Source organism: Schistocerca gregaria, chromosome 8 (genome assembly GCF_023897955.1).
Source record: "Schistocerca gregaria isolate iqSchGreg1 chromosome 8, iqSchGreg1.2, whole genome shotgun sequence".
In the NCBI taxonomy this organism is placed as follows: domain Eukaryota; kingdom Metazoa; phylum Arthropoda; class Insecta; order Orthoptera; family Acrididae; genus Schistocerca; species Schistocerca gregaria.
Window position 1 is genome coordinate 200,390,515 of NC_064927.1, and position 17,541 is coordinate 200,408,055.

The following is a 17,541-nucleotide window of genomic DNA, read 5'->3' on the forward strand; positions in this document are numbered from 1 at the left end:
TCATCAATCCTGTGCACTATATCGTTAGCGAATGTCTCTCGTGCAGCAATGGTAGCGGCGCTGAGGGGTTGCCGCGTTCGAATTTTGTAAGAATAGAGGTGTAAACTCTGGTGCATGAGACGATACGTGGACGTTGGCGTCATTTGGACCGCAGCTGCAACACGGCGAACGGAAACCCGAGGCCGCTGTCGGATCACCTGCTGCAATAGCTGCGCGTTGCCCTCTGTGGTTGCCGTACGCGGTCGCCCTACCTTTCGAGCACGTTCATCCGTCACGTTCCCAGTCTGTTGAAATGTATCAAACAGATCCTTTATTGTATCGCTTTTCGGTCCTTTGGTTACATTAAACCTCCGTTGAAAACTTCGTCTTGTTGCAACAACACTGTGTTCTAGGCGGTGGAATTCCAACACCAGAAAAATCCTCTGTTCTAAGGAATAAACCATGTTGTCCACAGCACACTTGCACGTTGCGAACAGCATACGCTTATAGCAGAAAGACGACGTACAGAATGGCGCACCCACAGACTGCGTTGTCTTCTATGTCTTTCACATCATTTTCAGCGCCATCTGTTGTTGAAAATTGTAACTACTGTAATTTCGAAAGTTTGTCCGCCTGAAAATGTACTGTTGTCCCAAGGATATTGCAACAAACGATGTATTTCTATCGCTGCTTGTTTAGTTTTTATTGCCGTTTCAAATATACCGGTCATTTTTGAAACACCCTAGCAAACTATCACCGAAGTGTAGGAGGGCCAATACACACTACCTCAAAAGATGGAAAATACTTCACTGTTCTTATTACACATCGAAAAAGTCATGGAAAAAAGCCACCACCCATTAACAATGGATCATAACGCAGCATACATACTGGGAATTGATAAAAACCATTGTAATAACACAGCTACCGCAAAAACTGACCCCAAAAGGTATCAACAGGAGAGTGGCGGCAGCTGGATATGGGTTCACCTCGATGTGTGGATACAGCCTAAGTGTCCTAGAACCAGTCTTTACTCCCCTAATATCTTCCCTCCACCCTCCCTCTCCTACCCCCATAGGTATGGATACTGATTTCCCATGCCTGTTCTACCCTGTTACTGACGGCACACAAACATATCCATCTACTGGCAATGATACACTATTTTCTGTCTGCAGAAATCAGTTACAGATGAACAAAAGACTCAAGAATAGAATGCTTTCCACAAGCCAATAAACGTGTTTCTTGGAAAGACTGGCCTCCCTGGAAAAATTTCTCAGAAAGACTGACCTCCCTGGAAGAAAAACGAAATACATGACTATTCCTCACGGATGAAGAACTGAATGGTCAACAATAGAGCGCTTTCAAACGTTGCGGATGTGCCAGCATTATCTGAGAATGGTCCTCGGAAATCGGTCCATGTAGGAAAAACATTGAAATAATACGCCTCGCGTAAAAAGGATACACACAAATCTTTGCACTAGTTGTCTCACTGTGCGCCAAAGTACCTTCGAGAGGAGGGGAGCAGCGCCCCGCACTCGCTATCTTCACAGCTACAGGCGGTTATAATCTGTCGACACTATCGTTTATTGTACTTTTTCATGTAAAGTGTCTGAAGGCTGTCTGGCAGAGGCTTCAGATACTCCACAGTACCAAATAATAGCTTTCTGTGTGTATGCGTGCGTATTTATGTATGTGTTCTCATTTGCAGTTTACGGATGAGATTTCTGCTGTACAATTGGTGGATGAATAGGCAGTGAAGAAATTTTACACAGATCACTTGGTTCTCATGGAGGTAACACACTGCATGCCAGAGTCAAGTGTTGCTGTTAACAGCAGGTCAATTGCTGTAATATCGGCTCATTTAATTAACAAAAATAAATAAACAAATATATAAAAACCAATTCTCATTTTATCCATGAAGTACTACCATCGTTTATTCACAGGTGTGTGACTATTTTGTTTGCTACAGTAAATATTGTACCAATAGTTCTCTCCTCACATTATGTAATGGGTGTAGTATTACGCTTTTAAAATAAGTACTGTGATGGAAACAGTACAAAATCTGATCTTGCACCTAACATCATCCAGCAGTCCTTAAACAGACATTCAGCAAGGAAGTTTCACATAACACAGTAGCAACCACTGCATTAAGCCACGAATGCATCCTGGCCTTGGTTCTACGGGAAGATGAAACACTGTAATAACATCGCTCAACTACAAAAAAAGAAAACGTTCCACTAGGACAGTGCAACAGTTTACATCTCGACGTGTGCAATCACACTGAGCTTGTAAGAACTAATCCCACTCCCTCCTACCTCTGCCCTTTCCGTTCCCCGCCCCCCACCCCCCCCCCCACCCCCTCAGATGGGGATGCTGGCTTTCCAGGCCTGTTCTATCCTGTCACTGATGGTACAAAAGAGCTCCACGTACTGTAGTTGCTCTGCTTTTGTCGGTATTTAGTTGACAATGACATTCTGTTTCCAGTCTGCAGCTGGACACTTAGTAGGCGGTGGTTCTGCTTTATCAGGAATGTTTTATCCTCTCGCTGTTGGAGCACGAAGAAATCCATTTGCACGAAATACTTTGCTTTGGCCGGTGTCGGGATGACAATGATATACTGTTTCAGATCTGAAGAAATCACACATATTTCTAAGGAATGCCAACCCATGGTACAATGACACCGGAAACCTCCCCCACACCCACCCCCTTTCACGCGCTGACGCCACCTGGCGCTCCCAGCACTAATCTCTACTAGATCGTGCACTAATAATTAGTGTCTGTGGACGTGCTGCAAGTAAATTGTCATGCATGTGTACATTACACAAAGAGGGTGAGTCACTAACTATTGTCACCAAGAATAACTCCGAAACTATGACAGGAGCTGAAACGTTTGTGTGACAAAAGTTGGATGGGACAATCGGGGTCATAATAATATGACGTCAGAGATATGAATATCAACATTGTTGTTTTTTTAAATGGGATGCTATGGTTTGGTACTTATTTTATGATAGCGGTTATTGAGACGAATCCAGTGATGTGTAACAGTAAGGTCTTTGAAGGACAATGAAGGTCACAAAGGTCGCATGAACGTCCACTTACAGAGGGTGTTCGAAGTGATGACCGTTGGTATCAATGCAGTGCTGCAATCTTCTGATCATGAACTGAGTGTTTTTCTTTATCACATCGGCACTAATCGAAGCACAAGCTCTCACAATTCTCTCTCGCATATCTTCAAGTGTAGTTGGAACGTCTTTATGAACAATGTCTTTTATGAATCCCCACAAGAAAAAATCCAGAGGTGTCAAGCCTGGCGAACGAACCGGCCACGAGACATCTCCTCCGCGTCCAAATCCGCGATTTGGGAATTGTCTCTGCAACTCATTCCTAGCCATCAGCGAAAAACATGCCGGACACCCATCATGTTGTTACCACATTCTGGTCCTTGTTCATAAAGGCATTTCTTGCAATAACAGACCTAGTGTTTCTTGCAGGAATGTGGTGTACTTCCTACCAATTACATTTCCTTCGATGAAATAGGGGCCCATAATTCTGTCCTCCAGAATCCCACACCATACATTAACCGACCACGGTTTTTGGTGTGCAACTTTCCACAGCCAGGATGGATTACCAGTTGCCCAATAATGCATGTTTTACTAATTTAGAGCTCCATGGTTCGTGAACAACACTACTCTGTCTGATGCCAGATTCCCTTGCGATTTGAGGCGAACTATCACAACAATCTCGAACCACAGTGGCAAGAGTGCCAATTACCGTTTCCTCGTTAGTAACGTTCCTTTTGCGGGTATGTTCCCGATGCATTAAAGATAAAGTTGTAATAAATTTATCATACACATATTTTAATGTACGACGTGTATGGTCAGTATGCTGAGGACGTTTTTCAGAGTATAACTCTCTAGCTCTCACTGAATTTGGTTGGCATTCTTCATAAATGAGAAGCATATCGACTTGTTCTTCGAAGGAATAAATGATTGACATTAGATTGATTCGACGATACTAGGCTTACCACTTCTATTAGTGTTGTATTACAAAACCGTCGAATTGTGTTTACATGTCAATGGCACGTTAGATGGATACGCCGAATTCAGCAAATATTTACTATTTGCAAGATATAAGAGAGAGAATTGTCATAGCATGTGCTTCGATAAGTGCCGAAGTGATAAGGAATACCACTCAATCCATGATAAGAAGATTGCAGCACTGCATTGATACCAATGGTCATCACTTCCAATACCTTCTGTAAATGGACGTTCATGCCACCTCTGTGACCATCGTTGACCTTGAAAGACTTACTGTTACACATCATTGGATTCTCCTCGAGAGCCACTGTCAGAAAGTTACTACCAAACTATAGCATCCTGTTTAAAAAACAAATTTGACCTTCATATATCTGACGTGACCCCACATAGCAACAAAAAAACAACGTCATATTATCGCCCCCTTGTCCCATACAACATTTGTCCCATAAACTTTTCAGGTACTATCCCACTTATTCTAGATGGCAATACTAAGTGACTCACCCCGTATAGTGGGGCAGATCCATACTAGGTATTACCAAAGAATTATTATCCAAATAGATCCACCCTAACCGCTGCCCCCGCGTTCTCATGAGTGAAGTCACCCCTCCTCCCCCCCCCCCCTCCTAACAAAAAAAAGAAATTTGCTAGGGGCAGCATGAATAATTTTTGTGGAATTATAACATGCCTGATCCATCCCAAACAATGATCTTGGACTTATTACAGGCCGGATCCACCTTTCGGGTGTCACGTAAGATCAGTGGTGGGTCCATTATGAGCGTCATCTAGGAATTATCATGTCGATGGATCCGACCCATTCAATATACTCATCCATCTCATATACTACTTCAAGCAAGTGGCGTGAGGTGGATCCACATATAATATTATTCCCATAAGTAGTGCAATGTGGATCTTGCATTATCGGTATCCCACTTATAGTACAGCAAACCCCAGGCAATAATTATAGGATGAACCACCAGCACCCTCTGTCCCTATGGCTTCTAACTCACCATTTAAAAACGTCCTATCCTGTTAACTGACACTAAAATATCTTGCACTAACCCTTTACCAGCGAATAACATGGAAACTTCATCTACCAATAATCCAACAGAAGGCCACAATAGGCTAAAACTACTCAAAGTGCTAACAGACTGAAGTTTGGGTTTACACCCTTCCCCTTGAAAGAACCCCTTAGAAAAATTTATGAATGACTGTGTAGATAAACCTCTTACATTATTTGATTTTCTAACAGCTGAGCAGAACTGAACGTACTCAGACATTTCTCTCTTTACTTATTCTGATCAATAGTAAACTAGCACACAATATTTTCAGCCCAACGCAATCTCACTTTCAAAAATCCCTACAAAAGAATGGCCCTGACTAACAATGACCTATACCTTTCATGAATCACTTACCTCACAAAAATCTTCGTTACTCAAACTACTGCAATACAGCGTGTGCCAATACAGCCAGCCGAATAAAAGATTCTAACTACTGAAAGCACTGACTACTGATAGGCATAGTTAGCAAATTATATATATTCCAATATTACAAATTTACTCTTTCTGATGGACACATGTCCAGATCGTCCACTCTCAAAATCCTGCCATCTCTCTCCCCACATCCACCACTGCTGGCCGCTCACCTCCAACTGCCCAACACTACAATAGCGAATATACTAACAATGCCAACCAGCCACAGACCGCACACAGCACAGCCAGTGATTTTCATACAGAGTGCTAGGTGACGTTACCAACATAAAAACCCAAACAGCCCACTTACATAGCCGCCATGCTACCCACAAAAAATTTTACAAATTGTTTTGGGCAGTGGCAAATACAGATTTGAATTTTTTTTAATTATTATAATAACAAAGAAATCAAATGCACACACTTATTCATACAATGTTGGTCAAAAGCTAAAATTTTCTCACAGTCCATAAGGACAGTCCTCATCATTCATCACAGTAAAATTGCAGTGTTTTTTTCTCAAAGTGTGAGCAGTAAAAGAAAATTTACACAAAAGTAGTGGATTTCCATGCAGTCTTAAAGAAGTAGTGTTGTCCTGACAGGTAATGGGCCACAACAGAGCAAACCCACAGCAGAGTCAGTCGAAGTTGAAGAATAGTGGTAGGTAGGTCATCAAAGAGTAGACCCACTGTAGCCCTGGTAGAGATTATGGTATTGGTGAGTCGCCAGAGGTGCAGACGCACTGCAGTCTTTGTAGAAATAGTGGTATTGGTGTGTCATCAAAGGTGTAGACGCACTGTAGTCCTTGTAGAGATGGCCAGCAGCCATCTGTTGCGACTGTGCAGGTGCACAGACACCATTGAAGAGTTTTGCTGACAATATAGCAAGTCCATAAACCACCAATTGTGCACTCACAGACTTTTTGGTATATGCTTAGAACCAGCAATGCTGTTAACCAGTCCCTTGCTGAATTATCAACACACGTGCAGTCCCAACTTCTCGTCTACTGTGCATATACTATAACCAACAGAAATGTGTGCAGTGAAATCAATGCTTAATTTGAAGAACTGGTTTCTATACAACTATAAATTTACAACGGAAGAATACATTTACAAAGGTACAAAATACATCATTAAAGAACATAACAGTACAGATAACATTTGTAGTAGTACAGGCTTTACAAAAGAATAGAAATAAACAGATACATCAGTGTTACAGGAATTATGACATGAGTAAATAAATAAAATAATGAGAATAGTTTTCGAAACATTAATTTCACACATGAGTATTGAAACAGAACAGATTTAATAATGTCTAAACATCTTTACAAAGTAAATAACATATTATTAATGCAACTTATATTTGAGGATAACAGTATTCCTCATCATAGTGAATGTAGCTTAGTATTAGATAAATTATTCAAGATAAATCTTATTAGCTAAACACATAAAGACAGGATAAACACAAATACAGATAGCGGTATAACACAAAAGTAAAAGACAGGGTTCGTTTTCAGTGTAACATTTGGTACTCCAGTCCAACCCAAAACTTCATTCCATAATCTTTCCTCTTAGTTCAACTTTTGCTCCTGCAAAAAAAAAAAAAAAAGTCTTATCTAGCCCCCTGTCCCTAAACCCTACTGCTTTGTTCGTATCATCTTTAAAAATAAATATTTCTCATTGTAAAATATTCATTTTTGCCCAAATCTTTTCCGTATAACTTCTCAATGCATTCTTTCCCTATTCTCCATAGTTAGTTTCTTATATACTGTCGCCCCCTCTTAAGCTAACTTAAATCTACTGAGCTCAGATACATATACTAAGGGACGAGGCAATGCAGCAGTACAAAACAATTAACACGAACAACAATGACAAAAAATGCAAATTGGTAAAGCAAGCAGCAGTATATCTAAAGTAGCAAAGCAAATAGAACATTACAAATGATATGAGCCAATGTGCATCAGCAAGAAAAATAAATCAGTAGTAAAACTGACTTAACAGAGTAATACAAAGTGAAATTTAGTAGCAGTATGCCTGGCAAACAGCAGCAGTAAATGCAATATCTTATGTCTAAACAAGACAAAGCCGAAGCAGAAAAAATATTACAGTAAAGATGGACATGTATAATACCTATGTCACATCTCAACACTAGAGTGATGCATCACGTTTATTTACTCTAGCATTCAAGTAACCAAATCGTAAGAATATTATTTATGCAATTCATGTGGAGGAAAATGTTTATTTGTGTTCCCTTTCTTTAAGAAAGTAGATCATAAAATTTTTGTTTAATGGATCTGTAGACAGAAAATACTTACATTAGTACATCTGTTTAATTTTATTTTAACCAATGCTACAGTGCAACTAGAAACTAGATATTAAACAAAATAGGCATATATATGTACTAAGCAAAACATGAAACATAATTCACTAGCCATTTGGCATTTCATAAGGCAGTAAAAAAATCTCTCAACTAGAAAGACAGTAGTCATAATCAGGTGCACAGACATAAAATATTTCTCATCATGTCATTAGGCATTTCAGTAAACATCAGAAAATATGAGCTCAAAACTGCAATAATATGTTTCAAGTATGAGCGGGTCTTATATGAAATGCTTTCTGCAAAGAAATGTCAATAGCGAGGTTAATTGCCTCTTTTTTTTTCACCCAATGGCTTTTTCACCAGGCGACTGGCACAATTGGGCGCCCATAATGCATTACGTCAAGGTCACTTAGCTTCCTTACCGAAATATTTACGACAGCATTTTGCGCTACAGTGACAGTCTCATATAAAAAATTACACAGGTGGAGAATTTGCATTACAAATGTGTAGAAATAAAATCCTATAAATATAACAGTGTGGAAAAAATTTTCCTTGGCGTTGTGACACATTCACGCATTTACACACATTTCATAACTCATAAAGTACGATTCTTGGTTTCCAACATCCTTTTTCACAAATCAGAGTCCCTAACCACTACGCATTATCCCTTACCTTATTACACATATACATATTCGTCGACACTTCTTCAATATTTCATCATTATAAATATGTAGCATAATCAAATTCCTCATATAGCATCAGCTTAGTGGTCATAAACATACCTCAACAGCGTAATACATTTCGTCGTCGTAATAATAACATCATAACACCCCAGTCAAATCTCAAAATCATTGTAGCTTTCTCCAATAATTTCAAAACCTAAAAAAAAATTCTCTGCTCATTTCAGTAGTGTCATCTTCATCAAACGTACTTTAAAAATCATGATCCCATACCAAATACATCATTCAAAGCTCTATAGTATCACAATTGTTCCGAAAAATATGAACAGTTCACAAAGTACAGACAAAATACAATTTCGTAAGTATGAAGTTAACCAACTGTGTAATTGCGTAAACATGTCTCACTGATGTAGTAAAAAAAATGGTTGTTTCTCTGTTGAAGAATCAGATAGGTGTGTAATTCTGTGTTAGAGAAATATGGTACCGATGTGTAAAGTTGTAGAAGCAAATACCATATTAGCTAGGGCTCCTAGCGCTCGCTACACGCTTAGCACACAAAGTAATCCCCTGAGGATTAAAGTAATTATACCCTCAAGTTTCACAGGTTGCAACAATGGAATGAAATGTATCACAGAAAACCTTTGTATCTTTGTAATTCAAAAATCTTTAAAAATAAATGTTTAAGTACAAAATTAATCACTCAAAAGCGTGTCCTGTGGCGCTAAAAGTGTAATAGTTATCGTGTTCCGTAAGCAAAGTTCTGCAGAAGCCACTCTACTCACCTCATCAAAAACAAAAGTGAAATGCTTTGCGTATAGTTATCGTAGTTATTACGCTTATTGCCGTGATGAAGAAAGAACTGTACTGTAACGTATTGTTGTGCTACAGAAAAGGTTGTCTCATTGTAGCTATACCGCAAATGTTACTACTAAAACATGTTTCACTTTCCAGAATAATTCAGAAAAGCTGTGTAGATATAAAACAGATACACTGCAAAAGCAGCAATGTAAATTGTGTTACACATTAGTAGCGTCGTGATATAATCGTGTAGCTGTCAAAGGAACCAAATACTAAGTCATCTTTAATCCCACAGAAAGTACTTCAAATAAAGGATGTCTTTTCAGGTAACCAAAATGTTGCATTAAAATCTCATTAGCAGTATACATTCTAAGTATGTAAGCCTTATAGTCCTTAAGTAATCGTGCAAATATCAAGCAAGAATGTACACACAATAACAATGTGTCCTCTGTTCACTATATCAATGCATATGTTACTACTTGTCTTAATACGTTCCGTAGGTTCTTGACTGGATAGTTAACTTCAAATATTATTACATGTTAACAGTTTCTAAGTACGACAAAGCGTATTAGTTAAGTAAAGTGAAAGATTTCATGGCAAAGACTAAGTTAAAAAAAAGATTATATCTCAATAAACGGTTTTACATGTGAAATGTGGTGCAATCCTTTACTCTTCCTAGTACGCAGAGTTTCAAGTTCAACGCAGTTATCATGTGGTATACGTCGCTAATGAACGCTAAAATTTTTCTCATGATTAGCGTCTATGTTATCATTCCCTGAGCCAGCCGGGGCACGTGGCTGCCTGCGGTGCAAGTCATTGTCTGTCTCTTTGTTGGCGCGCGTCGCTATTAGGATTAGGAGACCTAACTTCTACAAATTCACCTTTGTGAGAAGGCCCTGCGCTGTTTGAATCTCGCTAGTTCTAATGAAATTCAGATCTGTCGTTATGATTATATCGTCTGTCGTCATGTCGGTAATTATTATTACTTTGCCAGTGGTTGTCATGTGGGTGGTGTCTGTTTTGGTCACGATTTGCTTTGTAAGAATAGACTTGTCGTGTCCAGTTATTATTTCTGTCATCGCGGAATTGTGACGGTTGTGACCTGTAATTGTTGTGCTCCTGTTTTCGCGTTCCGCGGTTGTATGTGTCAATTTCCAATTCTTGTAACAGCCCCTGAAAAGCTTCAATGTCGTCTTTGCAACGCCCTGCCAAAATAATATGTCGTAAATGTTTAGGCAATTTGATTAAGCAAATGCGGATGAGTTCTGAGGGGCTGTATGGGTTTGACAGGTACTGAATCTTGTGCAACATGTCTTCAAAATATTTCACAAGGCTAGAAAATTCAGATTGTTCGAAATGTTTCACACTTATAACGATATGTTTTACTCGGTCTTGTGTAGCTTGAGACCAATTTGCTGAGAGGAAGTCACGATAAAATTCTCCTTCACTGTAGCAATCGTGAATGACCGATCGCATTCTTACAGCTTATTCATTCTCTAAATAGCCACACATAAATTCTAACTTGTGTTCCAATGATCAATTTGGTGGAAAACAATGAGAGAATTGGAGAAGCCACGCTTGTGGATGAATGTCGTTGCCAGAATTCTTAAATGTTTTGAATTTACATGTAGTAATGAACAGCTTATAGTCAAAATCATCAAGACGGCGAGTCGCATATCGTTCACTGTTACTTCGTTTCGGCGGTTCCATCTCAAACTTCAGTGATCCTTGCCAATTTCTTTCATAATTTCCGAAATGCCCTGTGTTATTCTTTTATGCCCTCGTGAGTTCAACTCGATTTATAAACTGAAGGAAACAGTTAACGGCATTCGCTTCAGAACTGCTACAAATTCGTAGGGCAATAGATCGCTCCCTTCGAACTGTCAATACAACTGGCACTGCTAAGAGTACCCTACGTCTTCCACATCGCTGGCAACGGCTTATGTACAATGCTGGCGACTAATGTGAAGGTCAGTAAAACTTTGAAGCACTTAGACATTTTGTAAGAGCTGTGAATAAATAGTTGTCACTATCAAAGTTCCAACCCTCGTAGATAACAAGCACATTTCTGATACCTAGATAGGGATGCACAGTAAGTTTATAGACTAATTTTACCGCAAATGCTGTGGTAGTAAATTGCACGGTTCATCGTAAATTCACGCCTGTTAATAACCACATTCATCATTAGGTGTAATTTACTGTCAAATAAATGTGAGAATCTCTAAGTCCCTATTAAGTCCCTGAAGTGGCCTCAGAGAGATGTCCAGTTACGATCTTTATAGAATACCCTTATTAAACGACTTTTTCTCTTTCTGAGTGGGGACGGATTTCCCCAGGCGTTTAGGCCAAAGGACAAGATCGAGTGTAAGTGCCCACAGAATTCGACCGATGCCATCTATAAAGTAACAGAACAAGAAAGATTTCTATGTACAAAGCAGGCAGATCTGAGCTTTGCGGCTAACTTATCCATGTAGTAATACTGCGTAAGTTTATTATCCACACAGTCGCCTAGAATTTTCACAAGTGGAGTGTCACCCAGTGAATGCCTGGCGAGTTACATTTAGGATGACCGTCAGACAGTGTTATTTGTTTTCATTTTCAGTATGTGAGATTTTATACGAGTTAAGATTAAGCTGTTTGCTGTGAAGGTTTTGTAAGCCATTTACACTATCCTCCTACGTGTTTCTCTTACACATACGGTCGAACCTTTTAGCACTAAATATGTGTCATCACCAAACATGAGAGATTTTTAAAAATTGAACAACTTCCGAGTAAATCACTTATATAGGTCAAGAGCAGCAGCTAAAAAGGCACATAAAATTGCGAGATTCAATTTTTAATGTTCCTTACTTCCAATGTAGGCTTATTCCTGTCGTACCACTTGTTAATGTGGCCTTCTGTCTTCTGCTGTTGAGTTTCATGGAGAGAAAGCCTTTAATTCCACACCGCCCTAGTTTCTCTAAGAAAATTTTCTAATGTGCACAATCTAAGGCGTTGGCAGGGTTACAGAAAACCCAAACAGGGAGATTTTATTGTTAAGTTGCCCAAAAACTGAGTTCATGACGTCATATAACGCTTTCTCAGAAGACAACCCTTCATGGAAGCGTAAGGTTATTCTCAGAAATGTGGGTCAGTATTACTGCGTAGACTAACTTTTCAAAACAAATTGGGAGCACCTAAAGGAGAGAGAAGAGTTATTTATTTTGTCGTATGGTTTTACAAGTAAACAGCGAATTTACAATCAGATGGAAATGTTCAAATGTGACAACCAGACAAGAGCACTTTGACTCATTTGATGTAAAGTCCTCAGATCATCGGCAAATGCTCTAAGTGGGCTCTCATTAACAATGTGATGTATTGTTCGGTCTCCTCTCCGTAGTCACAGTCAGCGGAGGGACAGAAACCCCACTTCTTAATGTTGTAACCCTATCTTACTTGGCCAATCCTCATACGGTTCAGCCTTGACCAGATTTGATGTGGTATTTCGAATCCCTCGTCCTGCTTTGTTGGGTCTTGAACCATGTGAGTGTTGTTGGGTGGATGTTCGTACCAGCGGTGTCGCTATTTGGAGGTCATGTCAAAAGAACTGATACCCTCTGAATCCCAGGGTGGTTTGCGTGATTTCAGACGAATTTTTGGTGGATGTTGTAGGGTATCACACAGTGGAGAATTCTTATGATAAGTAATCTTTATGAGCAAGTTTATATTGGCTCCTTTCTTTCTTAGCTCTTGCGGAACAATGTTAGCTAAGACTGGCAGCCACTGACTGGGAGAAGGTTTGACAGTACCAGTGGTAACTCTCATGCCTTCATTAAGCTGCACATCAATCATTGTCTGATGGCCACAGTTTCCCCACACAGAAACGCAATATTCTCCAACAGTACACAATTGCGGGTGTAACAATGACTAGAGTACGCGTCCACATCCAAGCTGCTTCCTGCAATCTAGCGAATTAGATTTACCCTTGAGACTAGTTTCTCACATAACTTGATTCATTGTTGTTTTAATGTCAACAGACTATCTAGAATGATTTCTATATATACTGGATTGTAGTTAAGTGGTACTCATATTCCATTGAAAGTAATATGTAGCTTGGGCTTGTTTATTACTTACAGTTAGGTAGAATGCAGTAACATCAGTTTTATCTGGGTCAGTTGGATGAGTTTATAATGCCAGATCAGTTGCATACATTCAAGTAAGAAGTCTTGAGTCATGCATTGATTAAGAAGGTGCCTTAAGGGGACGCTACGAAGTCAGCACAAGATTTTGATACTTTGATATCATTATATGAAATACATGAAAATTGTTTCCTATTATAATCCATTCAAATGTAGTAATCAGTAACGACTCGTATCGTAACACGTGCCCAACAACTGTATTCCTTCCATTCATTATCTTCGTAAATAGGCAAATGGATCTCAGAAATGTTCACATGTGTGTGAAATCTTATGGAACTTAACTGCTGAGGTCATCAGTCCCTAAGCTTACACAATAGTTAACCTAAATCATCCTAAGGACAAACACACCACCCACGCCCGAGGGAGGACTCGAACCTGCGCCAAGAACAGCCGCACAGTCCATGAAATGGATCTCAATGTCCTCACCGTAAGTAGTGGAGACGGGTACCAACAAACTTTTTTACTTTGTTGCTGAGAACGTATAGCGCTAGTGTGAAAGTTGTGCCACTGTTAATCGCCTTCGCCTCTCTTCCTAGTAGTTGCAAGTCTGTATTAACCTCTTGTGTAGACAGTTTCAGAAAACTGCTTCGCTGCCCTCTAGCGCACATTCCGACTGTCATTCCTCTCTTAGATGCTGACTCATAGTACGGCCCAGTGCTTTGCTATCGCAAGTCATTCCGAACCCTGGGAAAGCTGTCCCCAAACCACGTAGTGTGTGTCATCCTGACAACACCTCATTACCGCACAGTGGTATTACTTCGATTTGTCACGCAATCTGTGATAATAGCTTCTGTTACACCTGCGATAAATCCCATATCTGAAATAACGGAAGATTACTTTCAAGATACTGCATACAGAAATCAAGATAATTACGTGAACAAGACACATATAAGTTTCTTCACAAAACAGACAGAGCACTATAGGCCTGCAGTAGCCTCCACACATCTTACGGTCACCTACGTCAACTGTAAGTGTTTCTGCTGATTCTCAGTTCTGTAGTTCACAATGAATGTATATTACATCAATATGTAGTTTCCAATTCTAATTCTCATCATTATAAAAAACTATATTCAAAGTGTTTCATTTTATCGCAAGCGTGATACTCATTGTTGGTGCCGATGAATAAACCTGTTACAAAAGTAAATTTGGGCGTCGCTTATATGTGTTTTGGGGTACTACCTTTAATCGTGTTAGATTATTTTAATGCATTTTATTGTCCACGAGAGAATTAACTCGTTAACTTGGCACTGTAAACGCAAAGAAGAGGTCTTTAAGTTCACAAGATAACATGAGCTATATTCACATAATTCATGTTCGAAGCAATACATGACTCAATTGAATTTGAATAATAGGAATTAGCAATGAGTGTCAAAATAGAGCTCCATTTACCTTCAACGATACGACAGGATTGTCATATTGTGTGCGTAACAGGCAGCATGTGGAGCGACAAAAGCGATATAAATGTGTTGTAGCACCCACTGAAAACCCATAGAAAAGTATCGCTCCTTCGTATTCTGTCCTGTTTAAGCAGTAATTGCTTGCATCTCCAAAGAGTAGTTTTTTCCACACATTTAAATGCATTCTCAACAATACAGACTTTGTATAGCTATCCGAGGGGAGGGAGTGTGGAGTTAAACTTCGTTTTCGTGAAAGGACGGCTGAACATAGAACAATGTATTTTCTATTTATATGGGAACAATGTCTTGTGCAGATAGATGGATACACTTCACTGAAATGTCCACGTATATCTCGGCTGTGGCTTGCGTTTCGAGAGTAGCAAGACATACTGCCAAAAAATAATGTCCCTAATCATGAGCCACCTGCACGTTCTAGGCTGTCAGTCGCGAGAACTTCCTTGCGACTATCCGTGTGAAAAGAGATCTTGTCGGAGACAAGGCAACACGTGGTTCCTAAAACCATTCTAGAAGCAGCCAATCGTCACTGGTTCATAGAAGCGGCCTCGTACCATTCACTTCGTCCTGTGTGGCGACTTGATGATATTCAGAGATTTATGGATGACTACTCTGCCAAAGTCGTCACCTTAGAGAAGCTCACGTCACGTCACACGGTAGTCGCAAAAAACCAGTTTTGGAAGACGCTGAGTTCTAACATCACTTGTCACCTATTCTGTCTTCTGACCCTGGCGAGCGTCTTCGTTCCTTGCCACGGCTGTTCATTGGAGACAGATGTTCACTCTCTATAGCAGTTGTTCGATGCTTATGTCTTGTTCTGCCTTGTCTGCCTTCAAACGTCTTCGCATCATTTACTGACACATTACACCTACACGTTTCGTGAATCTATTTGTCTTGTCTGCATTCAGGTCTAGATATACACACAGAGACGAACTACACAGCACTTGGCGGTGTGCACAGGGTGTTTCCACGGTGATGTTAGAAATTTTCAGGGATGACGGAGAAGGGTAAGTGTCTAGTTTAGGGTAAGGGACACGGTCCGAAAACAACAAGGCAGAAAGTCACAAGAGAAAACCGTTCTGATACCTCAGACAGTGGAATACATGTACTGGTACTCTGGTACCGTTGTTGCTGAGACTGTAGGGTTGGGAGTTTTCAGAGGGGGTAGAATGGACAAAAACGAGAAAATAATGTCTAGTGAACATGAGCTCAAAAGTGCATACCTTAAGAGCTATGTACACTTGTTCAGTAGAAGAGAATACATATCTTAAGAGGTATGTACACTTGGTCAATAGAAGAGAGCAAGTGATCATGGTTGTTAGGGTCGGTACTTCAGAGCCCATGTACACCACACTTTTTTTTTGTTTTGGTTCATACAACCTCGACCAAAAATGTGGGAACTAAAGGGCTTGGTATAAAAGAGATGTGCTTCCTTGAGGATGCAGCCGCCTTTCTTCCAAAGATTCACAATTACGTTCCGTGAGCAAATCTGCTACTTCCGCAGAGGCTACGGTTATATCTCAACGTTTTTGGACTAGTTCGGTATGTACTGCCGTGTTACCCGATGATGACTCCTCGTGCTGGTGCAATCCTCTGGAATTGGTCTATCTAGCGTCTTGCAAGGAGTATGTTTTACAGATGCACAGCAATCTGCCAGAAATCTAAGTTTTCCCTTCACCTTCCCTAATTCTAAATTCTCACGTCCGATCCGTTACGTATCGCTTATTTGCTATTACCCCTAAATATTTAGCCGAAGCACAACATTTTATTTTCTACTTTTTTTTCTCTTTTCATAAGGTAGATTTTGGCATTGTTGTTGTACGCCTAATTCACTTACGAAAGATGTGTTACAGCCTTAGTAATAATTAGCCAAACTGTTATAGACTTTCATAATTAACGTGGTTTCTTGAAATAGTGCAGCTTTGTGGTGGAAGGGAAATACTTTCGGTTTAGTAACACATTTTTAATTTGTGTTTGCCTTTTAAATAGGTTTTCTGAAGTTTTACTGATATCCATATCAACCGATGTGATTTGGCAGTGGTTACATAAAATATATACGAAATCATTCTAAAAGTAATACCTCCGAACTTTTTTGGTCAAAATTGTTAAAGGATTTTAAATAAAACAAAACTTATTCACATTGCACATATTTATTCTTCATGTCTACATATTTGGAGCCGCTGGAAGGATCCGGATTGTAGTGTGTAAAATGGCGGTGTGTAAAGTAAATACGTCACTGAGTGATAAACGGCTTGCTTTAATCGAGAATCGAATTCGAAGAGTTCGTTCACACATGGAGCACACTCTCCTTCAGCATGACAGTCCTAGACCACACAAGAGCGCTGCGACAGCTGCAACAGTTCTATGCCATCGATTCATTGTCAACAGGTATCCTACATATAGTCACAACTTGGCTCAATCCGATTTTAATCTGTGGCCAAAGCTTAAAGAACATCTTCTAGGACTTCACATTCATAGCGAAGCAGCGATGTAAGCAAAGGAGAGGTTATGGCTTCGTCAGTAAAGACAAAAGTTCTACAGTGACGATCATCGGTCTCTCGTTAGAAGAAATTTGTTCGTCTTGAGGTTGACTATTTTGGAGAATAAGTGTGTACATCTGATCAGTAAAGATGTAGAATGTTAATAAAGTTTGTCCCATTTAAAAAAGTTATGAT

At 39.7% G+C, this 17,541-nt stretch overlaps 1 protein-coding gene across 3 annotated transcripts in view; it reads left to right on the top strand.

The window, feature by feature from the left end:
* The window catches only part of LOC126284309 (arylsulfatase B-like), a 177,079-nt gene that overhangs the window by 145,465 nt on the left and 14,073 nt on the right, over window positions 1–17,541 (top strand). The window contains exon 1 of one of the 3 annotated variants that reach the window (XM_049983140.1): window positions 14,357–14,421. The exons of the other annotated variants lie outside the window; for them this stretch is intronic. The gene's annotated coding sequence lies outside the window, so the exon portion shown is untranslated. Of the gene's footprint in view, window positions 1–14,356; window positions 14,422–17,541 lie in introns of those variants that run through there. 3 annotated transcript variants of the gene reach the window in all.